Raw genomic sequence first — 17,428 nt, 5'->3', positions numbered from 1 at the left:
ATAGGTTAAATAAACTCTTAGACTAAAAAATGATTTCAGGTACTCCTAAATTTGTATATGAAACCCAAGTACGTTAATTGCCATTATTATTTAATTTAATTAAAGTTTGCAGTAGGCATCTATTGCTTGGGTCGTGTAGCACCTACTCACTGTTTTCTGGATAAATCACCCCATTTTTCTTATGGGTAATCTTCATCTATTCTTCATGCAGGGGAGGGGCACAGAGCTGGGCAAGCTGTAGCCATGTGCCTGCCTTGAACTCAGCATTGGGCCAGCCTGGCTAGAGAAGATGCTCAAATTTGTGGTGACATGGAGGTCTGCATGCAAACCTTGGCCTGGATAACCTCAGGTAAGGAGGCAGCTGGCTGACCTGGCCTCATAGAATCAGCTTTCTGGAGATTTTTGCAGGAATACCCATTGACCACCTTACTTAGCCTGCTTAGCCTGCTTAGTCCCTCTATAGGCGATATCTTGTTTGATTTGTGCTTTTAAATGTTTGCTATATTTTTCCTATCATTTGTTTGTTGTTTTGGTAAGATCAAGGTGTCTATTAGCTCAGTCTCCCATGTTGATGCAACCTGAAGTCTGCAATAAGGTTTTAAGAACTAAATTCCCCTACTGGTTGTCATTGTACTGGGGTCATTATAGGATTGTCAGATGATTGTCAGACTGTGTGTGAAATGATTAGCTCAGAGCCTGGCACAGAGAAAGGGCTATGTGCATGTTGGTTAGGGGACTAGAGGAGATGGTTGTGTGTGCAGCCTAGCATGTGTCAGCTGGCCAAAAGTAAGAAAGTGTTCTGGAAAGAAAAGGGCTGAGAACCTCAAAAATCTTCTCTACTTCTTATTTGGAGGCAGCTCTGGTAGCCTCTGTCCCTTGGTCCCATCAGGTCCTCATCACTGGGAAACACTCTCAGAAAACTTCAAAGAGCTGAGTGAAAATACCAGTCAACTGAGTTTCATACCTAGCCAAACACTCTTTCAAGAGTGAGGGCAAAATGAAAAAAAAAAAAAAATCAGACAAAGACTTGGAGAGCTTACTAATCCATGGTGCTTTTAAAGGAAATAGGTATAGTTCAGCAAAAAGAAAACTGAACCGAGGAGGAAGTTTATAAAAAAATATAAAAGAAACTAAAAAAAATATAATGAAATTTAACCATTGATGGTGCTTTTTCCCAACACAAGTAAGATAAAACTAAATTTCAACACAATAATAAAATATGTTGGAAAGTTCAAGGGTGATTAAATCATATTATCAAGAGGAGAATATAAAGTTGAACTTTGACTTCTAGAAAAATTCATGGATAAGAGATATCTTAACACTTTAAGTGTTTAAAAGCAACTTTTTGATCTTTAACTTTCAAACAAAGATATAACAAAAATTTTTATCAGTTTAATCAAAGATAGGAAAAAGAACAAAAGAAGCAAAGAAATGAATGGTAAGTAGAAACTACAAAATAAGGTGGTAGAAATAACTGTAAATGTGTAAGTATTCAGCATAACTGTTGTCAAGTAACATAATTATTGCAGGTAACAAGTAAATCTTCCCAAGTTACTACATCATGTTGACTTCAGGTTACAGCAACATAGTAGAATGAGCTAATAGAAACCTTGATCTTATCAAAAACACTAACAAATGCTGGAAAAATATAACAAACAGTTAAATGTATAATTCAAACAAGTAATAACATAAAGAGGGACCCTAAAGCAATAAGCACACTTTTTCAAGTAGCAGATATTTTTATCTCCACTTGCCTTACATCTTGATATATCTTAAATGGTTTTGAACTCTAGTAGAGAAGAATGGGTTATATTATATGGGAATCCTGCTGTCCCTAACAGAACAAAATAGGAAGTTCAGAGAAACACACCTACATAAATGAAAACTTGGTATATGACAAGGATATTAGAAATCAGTGGAGATAATCGATTTACTGAATAGAGCAGTCACAGTTGGCTACCTAAATAGGAAAATAAAGATAAAATTAGATCCCTGTCTCACATCATACATAAAAATCTATTGTAGGTAGAATTATAAAATATCATACAGCAACATATTAAAATAAAAGCATACATAGGAGAATGCCATTTAATTTCAGAGTAAAGAAAAACATTTAAAACTATTCACAAAAAGCACAAGCCATAAAAAGCTAAATTTCACTAAATTAAAATGTTAAATTTCTTTAGAGCGATAAACAGATAACATTAAAATAAAAGTCAATCTGGAAGAAGATATTTGGTGTACACATAAGTGTCAAAGAAATAGTAGCTTGAGAACATAAAAAGTCCAATAACCCAATGGACAAATGTGGAAAAGACATGAACAGACAATTCACAGAAGAGGAAACCTAAATTAGCTTTGTAGGTTAGCAATGATGTTCAAATTAACTAGTAATCAGTAAATACAAATCAAAACAACAAAATACAGGGGGTTTTCCCCCATATATAACATCTTTTTTAAAATTAAAAAAAATTTTTATTGGAGTATAGTTGACTTACAATGTTGTTAGTTTCTGCTGTACAGCAAAGTGAATCAATTATACATATACATATATCTACTCTATTTTAGATTCTTTTCCCATATAGGTCATTATAGAGTATTGAGTAGAGTTCCCTGTGCTCTACAGTAGGTTCTTATTAGTTATCTGTTTTATACATAGCAGTGTGTACATGTCAATCCCAATCTCCCAATTTATCCCTCCCTCTCCTTCCCCCCGGTAACCATAAGTTTGTTTTTTACATCTGTGACTCTATTTCGGCTTTGTAACTAAGTTCATTTGTACCATTTTTTTTAAGATTCCACATATAAGTAATATCATTTGATATTTGTCTTTTTCTGTCTGACTTACTTTACTCAGTATGACAACTCTAGGTCCATTGATGTTGCTGCAAATGGCATTATTTTGTTCTTTTTTATGACTGAGTAATATTCCTTTGTATATATGTACCACATCGTTATCCATTCATCTGTCAGTTGACATTTAAGTTGCTTCCATGTTCTGGCTATTGTTAATAGTGCTGCAATGAACATTGGGGTGCATGTATATTTTTGAATTATGGTTTTTCTCTGGATATATGTCCTGGAGTGGGATTGCTCACCTCACACCAGTCAGAATGGTCTTCATCAAAAAATCTACAAACAATAGATGCTGGAGAGGGTGTGGAGAAAAGGGAAACCTCCTACACTGTTAATGGGAATGTAAATTTGGTACAACCATTATGGAGAATAGGTATGGGGTTTCCTTAAAAAATCTAAAAATAGAGCTACCATATGGTCAAACAAAATACAGTTTTACACTAGTATAACTGCAGAAATCAAAAGTTATGGCCGTGCTAAATTGATATATACATATTTATATGAAAAACTGATGTATGACAGTTGAGGATGTGGGGAAATAGGAATCTCATCCACTGCTGAAGGGGATGGAAATTAAACCAACTTTGGAGAGCAATTTGGCAATGTGTAGTGAACCTGAAGATTGCCTGTGCTAGGTGTATAACAATAGGAGGAAATATAAATAAGAATGTTCAATGCTAAATTGCTTACAGTGGTGAAAAACTGAAAACAGTATAAATATCCATTAGAGGAAAATTAATAAACAAATTATAGCATATTCATATAATACAGTACTATAAAAAATCGAAATGATCGTGTGCTCCAAGTATTAGTATGAGGTAAAATGTTGAGTAAAAAAATGGAAAAAGAAATTTGTGATGTGATACCTATAGAATGATAGCATTTTTGTAAAATTTAAATATGCTATCAAATATTATACGGAATGAAGATGGCGTGCATGGATATTAAGCTTACTTGGAATGATTTTGTTTTAAAAAATGTGAAACAAATTTGGTAAACAGAATGTATTAAAGTTGGGTAGTAGATACATGATGCATATTTTGATTTTATTATTTAAAAAATTTGCATGTATGAATATTTTATAATAAAGTTTTTTGTTAAATAGGAAGATAAGGATGATAGAATAAAATAGAAAAAGGGCAAAATATATCAATAAATAATTAAAGAGGAAACCTAAGTGACCAATAAATATACTTAATCACAAATGTAACAAGGTAAATGAAACTAAAGCAAAAATAAAAGCTCACTCTGGGCTTCCCTGGTGGCGCAGTGGTTGAGCGTCCGCCTGCCGATGCAGGGGATACGGGCGCGTGCCCCGGTCTGGGAAGATCCCACATGCCGCGGAGCGGCTGGGCCCATGAGCCGTGGCCGCTGAGCCTGCGCGTCCGGAGCCTGTGCTCCACAACGGGAGAGGCCACAACAGTGAGAGGCCTGCGTACCGCAAAAAAAAAAAAAAAAAAAAAGCTCACTCTACCCAAATAGGCAAAAATAAAAAAATTTTGAAAATACCAAATTGGTGAAGGTGTATGTTAAGATGACCTTTGATGGGAGTGTAAAATACTGTAATTCCTTTGTAAAACAACTTATAACTTTGAAGATAAGCATATGTTATGTACAAACAACGATGTTATCCTAAATATGCCTTTGTGCAGGTGCACAAAGACAAAAGTGTTCATCAGACGATGTATAAGTGGATAAGTGAGAACTAACCTAAATAAACACAAATAGAGGACCAGAAGAATTAAGGTCTATTCACATGATGGAATACTACATAGATAAAATGAAATAACTAGGTCTGAATGTATCAACATTGATAAATATAAAAAAAAGTTTAATAAAAATAATTGTCAAATGTTACATTGACCATTGTACTAATTATGTAGATTTAAAAACATAAGGACTCTTTATTCTGCTTTTTGATCTATTTATCACCACATCAAGAGCACACTATCCTAATTACTATTGTTTTATAATAGATATTGATATGTGTGGGCACGTCTCTCTACCTTGATCATTTTCAGTAATATTTTGTCTATTCCTGGTCTTTTATTCTTTCAAATAAATTTCAAATTAGCTTGACAATTTAATTAAAATATGTTGTTTTTTTAAATTACATTGATTCTATTACTCTGATAATTTAGGGAAAAATTGCCTTTGTGACATTCATTGAGTCTTCCTTCTCATAAAAATGATACTTATATTTTTAAATTGTTGTCACCAAGTGTTTCAATGTCTGACTTTCTCCAAAAATATATTGTGTATCTTTTGTTGGCTGCCTGTTACCTCTATTTTCCCCACATTCACCACCTACCAAGTTAAATAGTGTGCTTTTCTTTTTTAAATTGAAACAGCCCTTGTTTTTAGAGATGAAAGAATTCTATCTCCTAATTTCTCCCTATTATTAATGAAGTTGTGGGTGAGTAGAGGGCCATTAATATATGCCAGATTCTACCATGAATGCTGGTCAGAAATTATAAGAAAATTAATTGCAAAGAATACACTACTATGGCAAGTGTGTCAGAAGCTACGATTTATTAGCTGTATCTAGACTGCCTGATCCAGATAATGGTTAGCAGGGCAGCCTGAGTTATGGCAGATGTGGCTGACTGATCATCATTTAAGGGCAGCATTAATAATGTACTTTCAGAGAATGTAAACGTAAAGTGGAAGGTTGCTTTTACAAGTAGGGGAGTTGAAGATATTGCCCTGATTTTGTTCTTCTTCCCAAATCTGTTTACATATAAGCCATTCTAATGTTATGGTTCAGAATCAGCCAAGTTCTAGGAGTATTTTTGCATTACTGACTTAAACTTATCTTAAACAGTGGTAAAAACTTCTATTCATTAAACACATCCCAGAGAGTACTTATTTATTACAGTTACCTATGTGGCCTTTGACATCATCTTTGAGTCTGTCTATTGGGTCAAAATCAAGCAGCTAAAAATAACAATTACTGTTTTGCCTCAAATGGAGATTAAAGACAGCTGTCTTTAGGAAGTAGCGTAGTCCAGACACTGTTGTTATTGAGGAACAGTAAGCAAATAGTAATTAATAAGTAGTTTTAGCAAAGTTTGAATCTGGATCCATTGCCTATTTATCAGTGTGGGGAAGACCATCTGGTACCCTGTGGGACATTTCCAAGAGTGTTTACTTCTGCCCACTTGTACCACTAGGACCTTTGGGTGGTTTCAGCACTGATGAAATAACACTCTATGTAGAAATGTTTATTGATCCTAGCTCATCTCTATATTTCATATCAGATAGTAATGAGTTGGAGACATTTTGGCTTCTGGTTATAAGTTCTGAAGCAAAGCTTAGTGCTTATCTATTTAAAAATACATTGCTGCTTGGCTTTCTCCTAGGAGAATTGTAGTAACCAAGAGCAGACAAATCTTAAGAGTAAACTATTCACCTACCTAGTATAAATTTATTCAACTGCATGTTTATATATTGGTTTATACATTCTTTTATGTTCCCTGAATACATTATATGTTTCATGTGTCTTGGGTTTTAATTTTCAAGAGGACAGCATCCATGGTGGTTAATTGTTTTGTACCATATTTGAAGCAAGTTGTTGCATAACAGGTGCTGTTTAAAGATTGTAGTGGTGGTGGTGACTCTATATACACCTGTCTTCAGCATTAGCATAATGGACCTGATTTGGAGCTGGATATGATTGGTTTGAATATAAACCTGGAAGAGTCTTAGCAGCTTTCCATAAAATCAAAGTGTTGGTTTCCAGCTTGACTGCCAAACAGGAAATCATTCTTACCAAAGAGGGGAAGGATAAACCTCTGGCAGAGTTTTAGAGTGTGAGAGGATGCACAGAAAGAACCACAGTCTTAAGATGCAGGGTAAGAGGCATGGCTGCCACACCAGTTGTTCATCACTAGAGGAAGAAGCAAAGCCAACAACATGCACCTTGCGGAACTTCCTGAAGAAAAGCCAAAGCTCCTTAGCCAGGACTTTGATGAAGACTCTTACTTTAAAAGGAATTTTAAGCAAGAGCTTAAGACCAAGAACCTTTGTGAGAACAGTATTACAGTGAAAACTTTGTCCTAGCACACCAAAATAAAAGATGGAAAACTAAGGTATCAGAAAAAGAGACAGATCATATGTGTTTGGAAGGTGGGGAAAGTTAATTCACGAGCAAATGGCTTAGTGCACAGGGAGGATGGGATGGGTCTACTTGATACCTGGGACAGAGGGATTCCTGACACTTTGGGTGTGTGGCAGGCTGGGAGGACAGAATGGAAAGGAATATATCTGTGAGAGTTTCAAGCGTCTGGTACAGGAGTGAGAAAGTGCTGTGGTTAAAACCTCCCTGAGGTGGCTTTCACTGGCAGAGAGCAGCAGAGGCAGGAGCAGGTGTGTCTGTCCACCTGCACACAGGGTCTTAATTGTTCTCCTCCTTGCTCAAGGCCCTTGTATGTGTGAAATTATCCTAGGCAAATGTGGTTGCTATGGGCAAGAGTGGCATCTGATACACTGAGTGGTGACAAGATCCTCTGGGCCTGCAGAGATGGCCAGTTGGTGATGACAGTGACAGCCATGTAAGAATTAGAAGAGCAGATATGAGATACCTCAGAAATCTTTATCCCACCACCTGAGTCAGAGAAGGAGGAAACTGAAGGGTCAGACCTGGCAGCTTCCTGAATATCAGCATGCTGGAAGTCAGGGAGCTTCCCAAGAAATTGAGGTGAATGCCTGATCTATAACCCATATTCTCTCTGCCCCACATCATAGCATCACTTGCTTCCTCACTCAGCTTAACAAATTGACTCCACATTTTTTTTGTCCCTTTAAGTTTGGTCCCCAAATCCAAATCAGAAAAGAAGAAGTAAAGCTGTCACTGTTTGCAGATGACATGACACTATACATAGAGAATCCTAAAGATGCTACCAGAACACTACCAGAGCTAATTAATGAATTGGGTGAAGCAGCAGGATACAAAATTAATGCACAGAAATCTCTTGCATTCCTATACACTAATGATGAAAAATCTGAAAGTGAAATTAAGAAAACAGTCCCATTTACCATTGCAACAAAAAGAATAAAATACCTAGGAATAAACCTACCTAAGGAGACAAAAGACCTGTATGCAGAAAATTATAAGATACTGATGAAAGAAATTAAAGATGTTACAAAAAAATGGAGAGGTATACCATGTTCTTGGATTGGAAGAATCAACATTGTGAAAATGACTCTACTACCCAAAGCAATCTACAGATTTAATGCAATCCCTATCAAACTACCACTGGCATTTTTCAGAGAACAAGAACAAAAAATTTCACAATTTGTATGGAAACACAAAAGACCCTGAATAGCCAAAGCAATCTTGAGAAAGAAAAACAGAGCTGGAGGAAACAGGCTCCCAGACTTCAGACTGGGAGATAATTACTGTACAAAGGTACAGTAATCAAGACAGTATGGTACTGGCACAAAAACAGAAATATAGATCAATGGAACAGGATAGAAAGCCCAGAGATAAACCCATGCACATATGGCCACCTTATCCTTGATAAAGGAGGCAATAATATACAATGGAGAATAGACAGCCTCTTCAATAGGTTGTGCTGGGAAAACTGGACAGCTACATGTAAAAGAATGAAATTAGAACACTCCCTAACACCATACACAAAAATAAACTCAAAATGGATTAAAGACCTAAATGTAAGGCCAGACACTATAAAACTCTTAGAGGGAAACTTAGGCAGAACACTCTATTACATAAATCACAACAAGATCCTTTTTGACCCATCTCCTAGAGAAATGGAAATAAAAACAAAAATTAAAAAATGGGACGAAATGGAAGTTAAAAGCTTTTGCACAGCAAAGGAAACCATAAACAAGACGAAAAGACAACCCTTAGAATGGGAGAAAATATTTGCAAATGATGCAACTGACAAAGGATTAATCTCCAAAATTTACAAGCAGCTCATGCAGCTCAATAACAAAAAAACAAACAACTCAATCCAAATATGGGCAGAAGACCTAAATAGACATTTCTCCAAAGAAGATATACAGATTGCCAACAAACACATGAAAGGATGCTCAACATCATTAATCATTAGAGAAATGCAACTCAAAACTACAATGAGGTATCATCACATACCGGTCAGAATGGTCATCATCAAAAAATCTACAAACAGTAAATGCTGGAGAGGGTGTGGCTAAAAGGGAACACTCTTGCACTGTTGGTGGGAATGTAAATTGATGCAGCCACTATGGAGAACAGTATGGAGGTTCCTTAAAGAACTATAAATAGAACTACCATATGACCCAACAATCCCACTACTGGGCATATGTCCTGAGAAAACCATAATTCAAAAAGAGTCATGTACCAAAATGTTCATTGCAGCTCTATTTACAATAGCCAGGACATGGAAGCAACCTAAGTGTCCATCATCGGATGAATGGATAAAGAAGATGTGGCAGATATATACAATGGAATATTACTCAGCCATAAAAAGAAACGGAATTGAGTTATTTGTGGTGAGGTGGATAGACCTAGAGTCTGTCATACAGAGTGAAGTAAGTCAGAAAGAGAAAAACAAATACCGTATGCTAACACATATATATGGAATCTAAAAAAAAAAAAAATGGTCATGAAGAACCTAGGGGCAAGACGGGAATAAAGACACAGACCTACTAGAGAATGGACTTGAGGACATGGGGAGGAGGAAGGGTAAGCTGGGACAAAGTCAGAGAGTGGTAGTGTATATATGGGCATATATACACTGCCAAATGTAAAATCGATAGCTAGTGGGAAGCAGTCACATAGCACAGGGAGATCAGCTCAGTGCTTTGTGATCAGCTAGAAGGGTGGGATAGGGAGGGTGGGAGGGAGGGAGATGTAAGAGGGAAGAGATATGGGGATATATGTATATGTATAACTAATTCACTTTGTTATAAAGCAGAAACTAACACACCGTGGTAAAGCAATTATACTCCAATAAAAATGTTAAAAAAAAGAAAAATTTGGTCCCCTATTTCTGAACTTCCACAGGATCTTGGTTCCATGCACAGAACAGTGTAATGAGGATCTTGGAAGTCCTGGAAGTGTTTAGTGGCTGCTGCCCTTGAAGTGTATAAATGGTGTGAAGATTTTAGCTTCTGGACTAAGAGAAAACTAAGTAAGTTTGACCTTGCAGGTTGCTGACATAAAGTTCCACTTGAGTTCAAGGTTTCAACAGATGTATAAGATAGTGAGAACATTGGTTGTTGCAGATATTGTAGTGAGGTGGAATAAATGCTCTTGAGGGCTACTTTGTGCCAGATAATGTGAGGAGAAACTTAAGATCCAGGTGCAGGTATTAGGCCACAGTGAGAGAGGCCATTTTTGGTGCATAGTGATTGCCAAACAAATGCAATGGACATTCAAGACCAAGGGAGACCAGGGAAAGAGGAGGTCACAGCTGAGCTGGAGAAGTCATAGAGTGCTTTGGATTAGGAGTTAGGGGGATATGGGCCTGGAAGCCAGTTCATACCTGCCTCTTATACGGGAACAAGTCACACAGGCTTTACAGAATTCCTGAGTCCGTTTTAGTAAAAAAAGGAGTTTGGTCACAAATGATCTTCAGAATTACTTTATTGTTCTACCCTTTATAGTTTCATAGTCCCCCTAAAAGTAAGAATTAAATCAAACCTAAGGAGTTCAGGATTTCATTATGAGGATGAAGGCACAGCACATTTCAGGAGCTGGAAATCACATGAGCCAAAGTGTGGAAAAGGAGAGTGTAAGGTTCTGGTTTGGGGATACAGAGTGGTTTGTCCTAAATATTATAAATAAAATATCAGAAGACAGATATTAGGATTTGTAAGTACTCAGTACTACATGGTGAAGGAAGGGGACAATATAATTGGATTTGGGCTTATGGTGAAAAGTGTTGATTTTGATTTATCCTTTCTTAGCTGTGGTTCACTTGAATCTTTAAAGTTTCTTATTGTGGCCTTTGGTCAATGTCTTGCTTCAAACTTTAGCGAAAAGCACAGTAAAGAATTATTCTGTGATCCTGTATTTTTAACACTAAAGGGAATGGGGCTACATCTGTGATTTCCTATCCTAGAGACCTATAGTCTGTTAATAAGGCATTGCCATCCCCATTAACCAGCTCCATGAGAACCTGTGATAGTGGAGGGCATGGGCCCCTATCATGATTTTTTGAGCACATACATTTAGGAAAAATGTATTGATTATACAATATTCAGTGTAACACCAACGTGACAAGTAAACAAAAACTTGTAAATTTTCTCAGAGTCTGAGGGAAATGGAGAGTGACACTCCAGTATTCTCAGATTTACACAGTTCTACTCTAAGCAAATTAGCGGCAGCACTGTTTTGGGGGGTTAACAGCTTTTGTGCAGAAATTATGCCAAGGAGTTTGTTTTGGCTTTGATATGTCATCCTCACAAGATTGTAGTTTTCTTATTAGCTGTCTTTTTATTTCTAAGGCTGTAAGATAGTATTAAAGGGATTATTTTGATTAAAATACTAGATAGTTGCTTTCTATTTATAGTTTTAATCCAGTTTCCAAATGATTCATGTTTGGTATTAAATTCAGTAGGACAATGAGTATTGAATATTTCCATCTTGAAACTACGAGCATGGATTTTCTTGCTGTTTGTTCTCACAGAAATATTTCTAAGGATGATTGGAATTGTGTATAAATAATCACACTGTAAATATTTAAGAGTCACCTTCCCCTTTCATAGAAAGGATCTTATCAATGAAAATGTGATTAGATCCATAGCAGCAGTGCTTGGAAGAACATCTCTAGTAAAGAGAATATTATTTCTGTTAAACTTCTCAAGAGAAGATAAATAAGGAGAGGTATGAGTTATCATGAGTAATTTGTTGCATCATCATGGAGTAACAAACTAGCTTCCTGTGCTTGCTTGACAGTGGAGACGAGTTATCACAGAACAATGCCTAAGGTTTCATATTAACTCATTAACCACTATTATTTGTAATTTAATAATAGACTAGTTTCAGGAGGTTTTGGAGAAAGGTCCACACGGTTTAGGTAGATTACATGCAGTTTTAACCTGTACTAGTTAGATGCCTCGAAAGTCCTCATTAACATTATCAATGCTCCCTATTCCAGTCATCCACCCACCTAGCAGCCTGGCAATCTGGAATACACTTGGTTTGTCATGTAAGACATGGTAATCAGAAGATGCATCTAGATGTTGCAGTTAATGGGTATCCACACCATCTTGAAGCCACTATCCTTGCAGACATATATGGAAATACTATAATACTCAAGTAGCTTCTGTATCACAGCACCACCTTCACTGCCTCTTATACTGGGAGGTGTTCGTTTTCTACTGTTCAGTAGTATGGTTGGGGATGATTTCTGATATTGTCTATGGATATGTGATCTGGTGAAATAATTGAAGCACAAACAGTCATAATCAGTTAGATTTCGGATGTGCAACCAAACAGGGAAAGAATGACAATACGAACTGTGGAGAAAAAGTGGGAAATATATTATGGATGATGCTTAGAATTATTAGTGGTCCAGGAAACAAGTTTGTTTGCTGAGTCAACATGCTACAGAGGCAGCTAAAAGAAAGATAATAAATAACCTTGGTCAAGACATTTAAAGATACTGCAGAAGTACAGACATAGAAGGGAACAGACTTGCTCTCTAGTGGTTGTTAATGGGGAGAAATGCATGAAGATGCCTGGACAGATTACTTACTTACTTAATCAGTCAATCAGTTTTTAATTGAGTGCCTTTCATGTTCTAGGCCATGGTTTAGGCACTAGAAACATTTAATAGAACAAAACAGTTTCTCACTGAAATTTACATTCTAGTGAGGATACACAGATTGACAAACAAACAAATAACTATATAGTTTTTTCCTCCATAGTATAATAAGCACTATGGAGGAAAATGAAGTAGGATAGATGCAATAGGGAGTGACAGGGAGAGAGAGGTTTTACTGCTATTTTGTAAAGCTGGTGGGCGTTAGGACACCACCTTCCTTTTTGAATAGGAGATACTGCGGCATGTGAATTTTGATAGGAATGATCTAAAAGAGAGGGAATAGAGGGAAATATCATGAGAAGAGTTACTGACTAAGCATGGAATATGGGGTCTAGTAGAAGAGTGGAGCCTTGGATTTAGATTGAAGCTGGATAAGTGTGATGATTAAAATTGAGATTAGTGGAGAGGTACAGTTATTAGTAGTGCCATGATTCAGCCGTGGGAATAGGTGCTAAGGTTTAGCTCAAGGACAAGGTCACTGGGGAGGAGAAACTCAAGGAATGAGTAACAAGGGTATTATTGGATAGCTATCTGGTGGATATTGAAATCACCAAAAATTATGACAGGAGGGGTGTTGGAGAGAGTTACAATGAACCAAGGACTAAATTCTTCAAGGAATAAGCAACATGATCCAGGGGTTTGTAGATAACTTCAACAATATTTAAATAAATAAATATAAACCTTTTACCACTTGGAGATACTTGCTCCTGTCTGATCCCTCTTCCCTGACTAGTAGACTGGGGAGCAGTTCTGGTTTGCATTAGTCCAGTGGGACTATCCTTTATCTGGAACTTCAGAGACATTGAAAACCAAAGGGTATACAAAATTGATAGTTGAATGGGATCAGCTGAATCAGTCAACTGGAGAAAGGGGTACATTTGGGTCATCAAAATGAGGCAGTGCTTGGGCAAGTTAGGAGATCTGAGGACCAGGAAGAGGAGAGCATAGGAGAGTGTGAGGGTCAGGTAATTGGATGGCTACTTGGAGATGGGAAAGGCAGAGCAGGGGTGCAGAAGGTGATTGTTACATTTGGGATTTTTAGAGGTCCCTAAAATGAGTGTGACAGAGGTTGTCCAGCTTTACTTACTTAAAGGGCCAAGATCAGAATAGGCAACACTCAAGTACCAAAGAATATTGTCTCTCTTGTATAAAGACATTTTTATAATTATGACCACCCTAACCAGTCCAGAACCCCATCTCTCCATTCTGACCATTGCTTATAAAAGCTTGTGTTTTTATCATTTCATCAGCCTCTTTTATTTGGGCATATTGGTACATGAAAGTTGAAAAGCATTTTCTTGGATTAAGAATGTTAAATCAGTTTTACTGGAAGGACTGAGGATTTTCATTTGAGATTGCCCCACTGGAGGGCATTGGGAACAGCAAGGCAGCATCTGCCTACTACTTCAGGGTGGATCAACATTTATTAATGTAAATAGGGAAGGGTGGGGTGTAGAGAGGTCCTGTTTACCCCTGATGCTCTTGGGACTCTAGTGACTGCTGTCATTTGCACTGACATTTCAAATTCTCTCTCCTTTTTCCATCATGTGGCCTGCTTCCCTCACTGAGTCTCTTTATGTTCACAGCCTGTGTAAGATTTTCTCCTGTCTAGAAAAAGCTGCTCAAAATGCAGAACCTTGCTTCCCATCTCCTCTTTTTACTTCCTGCTGCTGTTCTTGAAAATAATTGCTGTATATAGTCAATCCACAAAACATGAGACTAGGTAGAACCTTTACAGATTCTACATTATAAATTTAAGATTGCAATCTCTTCATTTTCACAAATGCCAAAGATGGGGGTCTCTGCTTTCATTTCTTTCCTGTCAAAAGGACTAAATTTAGCTGGTTGATTTACTTTTTTATCATCCAAACATTAATTCTGAAAGGCAAATAAGTTTTTCCAGATGAACTTTAAAAAGATGATATATCTGATCCCTAAAGCACCAAATCAGAAGTAATACATTAAGGACTTTTTCTGGTAGTGAGGTTTTTTTTTCACATTCCCATTTACCATTTAGTAGATTTCCTCTCTAAATGCAGAAATAAGGTGTGAGAGTATTCATTCATCTGTATTTTCTGTTAAGGTAAAACAGGGGTATATCTTCAATGTTATACCATGCTGTGCAGATTATACATGAACCCTTAGAATTTTGACTTTCAGTATTGATATAAACATTTATTTGTTTTCCTTAATTTATGCTGCTTGTTTGTGAGAGAAATAAGTTGATTAGAAATAAAGAACCCTGAAGGTTGTATGTGTTGAGGTAGTAAAATCACTTTTGAGTTGGTGCATTACACAACTCTTGGCATGGCCATAAATTTATTGTCATTCCTCTCCTTAGAAAATTTTCCAGTTACTGTTCCAAACTGTTCTCATACATATCCAGCTTTCAGCCTCCCATCATCCCTTAGGTAACCTTGCCTCCTCTTTACTTGGGAGATTTTGAAACCATCTTTGAAACCATGTGGCTGCCTCAGCCTCCTCCTATAGTAAACTCACTTTATCTTTGAAGGTAAACCATAGTGTTATAACATGGCCATGGTTTTGAGACATTGCTAATTGACTGTTATCCAAGCTGTTTTTAGGGCCCTTCAGCTGCAGTTGGTGCTTTTGAGGGATCAATGTAAGAAGAATCTTTATAATAAACTTGTTTTATCTAGGTTCTGTTTGTATTCAGCCAGTGCTTACCATGAAGCATTTTAACATACTTTTCACATTTCTGAGTTTTAACTTTGATTCACCTTTTCAGGGAGCCTGTAAGGGACACATGGGTGTTGTATTTGCTGATTTCTAGTATGCTTGAGAATGTGGATTATGTTGCAGATTAGAAGTATCTTAACGCCAAGATTGAAAATCAGAGTTTTAAACGTTCTTTTATAATCTGTATAGCAGGTAGAACATTGAAGATATATGATTAGGAAGGGGATGGGGTGAAATCTTAACGGTATTAACTGGAAATTTAGTTCATAATTGTCCTGGGAGCAAACTACTGATTCATTCGTTCATTAATTCCACCAATATTTATTGACCACCTGCTGTGCACCAAGCATGATTTTAGGCACTGGGGATACAGCAGTGAAAAAAAGGGACAAAAATCCTTGCCCTCAATGAACTAATTCTCCTCAAAAATAAACCACATTAATAAATAAAATACAGGGTGATAAGTGCAAAGAGAAAGAAGTAAAGGAGGAAAGGAAATAGAGCTGTTGGTTTGGAGACTGAAAAGTTAGGTTGGCAAGGGAAGGACTGAATGAAGAGGTGATTCTTATGTAAAGACCTGGTGTATGAAGAAGGTAAATAACTTGCTTTTTTTTTTTTGAAACTTTTTATTTTATACTGGAGTTCAGACGATTAACAATGTCATGATAGTTTCAGGTGGACAGCAAAGCGACTCAGCCATACATATACATCTATCCATTCTCCTCCAAACTCCCAGTGAAGGCAAATGGAGGAGCAACACTCCCTATGAACACATAAACAGAGACTGGTGCTTTCTTTACTCTGTTGCTGAGTTAGAGGTGGAAACTAAAGCAATGGAGTGAGACCTTCCTAGGAGGTCTTGAGCCAGTGGAGCAAGCTGGGTGCTCCAGGTTTGGGTGTTGTATGTGTTTGGCTTAGGTAACTGGTGACCTAGGAAATAATGTTGAAGTTGGAAATGACCCCGAGAAACAATCTGGTTCAACCCTCTCACTGTATAATGAAGGAAATAGAATGGGCCCCAAAATGCTTGTTAAGCTGAATTAACCAAAATAATATCCGTGAAGATCCAGCACTAAACCCACATATCTCTTTCGTGATTGACTGTTCATTAACAATACCTCACTTCCTTCCAGTACCACCAGTGCCATGGGGGTCACTGTGAACTATTTTAAACTCAGCTCATAAGATGTGGCTGGGAAACTTGGAAAGTAATCCCATAATAACCATTTCCCTTCTCTGTCAATTCTCTTCTTTAAAAGTGATGAACGTTGTCATGACATTGACTTCTGAAGACATTGACAACATCACAAAAATCTCTATAATGGAAGCTGTGGGCCACCAATTTCTTTTTTTTTTTTTGAATTTTATTAATTTTTTAATACAGCAGGTTCTTATTAGTCATCCATTTTATACACATCAGTGTATACATGTCAATCCCAATTGCCCAGTTCATCACACCCCCACACCCACCCCTTGCTGCTTTCCCCCCTTGGTGTCCATATGTTTCTTCTCTACATCTGTGTCTCAATTTCTGCCCTGCAAACCGGTTCAATTGTACCATTTTTCTAGGTTCCAGATATATGCGTTAATATACGATATTTGTTTTTCTCTTTCTGACTTACTTCACTCTGTATGACAGTCTATAGATCCATCCACGTCTCTACAAATGACCCAATTTCGTTCCTTTTTATGGCTGAGTAATATTCCATTGAATATATGTACCACATCTTCTTTATCCATTTGTCTGTTGATGGGCATTTATGTTGCTTACATGACTTGGTTATTATAAATAGTGCAGCAATGAATATTGGGTGCATGTGTCTTTTTGAATTATGGTTTTCTCTGGGTATAAGCCCAGTAGTGTGATTGCTGGATCGTATGTTAATTCTATGCTTAGTTTTTTAAGGAACCTCCATACTGTTCTCCACAGTGGCTGTATCAATTTCCATTGCCACCAACAGTGCAAGAGGGTTCCCTTTTCTCCAGACCCTCTCTGGCATTTATTGTTTGTTTGTTTGTTTGTTTTTTCCAGTATGTGGGCCTCTCACTGCTGTGGCCTCTCTCATTGCGGAGCACAGGCTCTGGACGCGCAGGCT

At 37.1% G+C, this 17,428-nt stretch overlaps 1 long non-coding RNA gene across 1 annotated transcript in view; it reads left to right on the top strand.

Annotated features, from left to right (window-relative positions):
- The first annotated feature begins 215 nt into the window (after positions 1-215).
- LOC116764756 overlaps positions 216-17,428 on the top strand; it is a 158,472-nt gene continuing 141,259 nt past the window's right edge. The window contains exon 1 of the long non-coding RNA XR_004353003.1: positions 216-349. This is a non-coding gene — a long non-coding RNA (uncharacterized LOC116764756). The remainder of the gene's footprint in view (positions 350-17,428) is intronic.

The sequence above is a fragment of the Phocoena sinus genome, chromosome 13, assembly GCF_008692025.1.
Source record: "Phocoena sinus isolate mPhoSin1 chromosome 13, mPhoSin1.pri, whole genome shotgun sequence".
Taxonomy (NCBI): domain Eukaryota; kingdom Metazoa; phylum Chordata; class Mammalia; order Artiodactyla; family Phocoenidae; genus Phocoena; species Phocoena sinus.
Note: the sequence above shows the minus strand (reverse complement) of the source record. Positions and strands in the feature narration are given on the sequence as shown.